Source organism: Myotis brandtii, unplaced genomic scaffold (assembly GCF_000412655.1).
Source record: "Myotis brandtii unplaced genomic scaffold, ASM41265v1 scaffold21, whole genome shotgun sequence".
In the NCBI taxonomy this organism is placed as follows: domain Eukaryota; kingdom Metazoa; phylum Chordata; class Mammalia; order Chiroptera; family Vespertilionidae; genus Myotis; species Myotis brandtii.
This window is the reverse complement of record NW_005357846.1, coordinates 109,359-110,200: the sequence shown is the minus strand read 5'-3', so window position 1 is coordinate 110,200 and position 842 is coordinate 109,359.

Below are 842 nucleotides of genomic sequence, written 5' to 3'. Positions count from 1 at the left end.
ACAGGGTAGAGCCATAACCTCTCCATCGGCCCTGCCCTGAGTGTGACAGTGGCGGCACCCAACCCCCTGATCGGCCCTGCTCTGTGGGCGGTAGAGGGTGGCGCCCCAACCCCCCTCCACGGGCCTTGCTCTGTGTGTAACGGGGTAGAGCCATAACCTCCCCATTGGCCCTGCCCTGAGTGTGACAAGGTGCAGCTCCCCAACCTCCTGATCTGCCCTGCTCTGTGTGTGACAGGGGGCGGTGCCCCAACTCCCTTATCGGCCCTACACTGTGCATGACAGGGGGGAGCTCCTCAACCCCCTGATGGGCCCTGCTCTGTGTGTGACAGGGGGGAGCTCCCCAACCCCCTGATTGACCCTGCTCTGCGTGTGACAGGGTACGGAGCCCCAACCCCCCTGATGGGCCCTGCTCTGTGACAGGGGGCAGCGCCCCAACCCCCTGATCGGCCCTGCTCTGTGCGGGTGGCGCTGTGGCGCTGCAACCTCCCCATCGACCCTGCCTTGAGTGTGATAGGGGGCGGTGTCCCAACCCCCCAATTGCTGAGCGTGAAAGCAGCAACCATTACGGCAGAATGACCAGAACAACTGGTTGCTATGATGCACACTGACCACCAGGGGGCAGACACTCAAGGAAGCTACCTCCTGCACTGACCACCAGGGGGCAGACACTCAAGGAAGGAGCTACCTCCTGGTGCTCAGTGTGCTCCCACAGGGGGAGTGCCACTCGGCCAGAAGCTGGGCTCATGGCTGGCGAGTGCAGTGGCAGTGGTGGGAGCCTCTCCTGCCTCCAGGGCAGCGCTAAGGTAGCAGCAAGCTGAGCAGTAGGGAGCAGCCATCAGGTG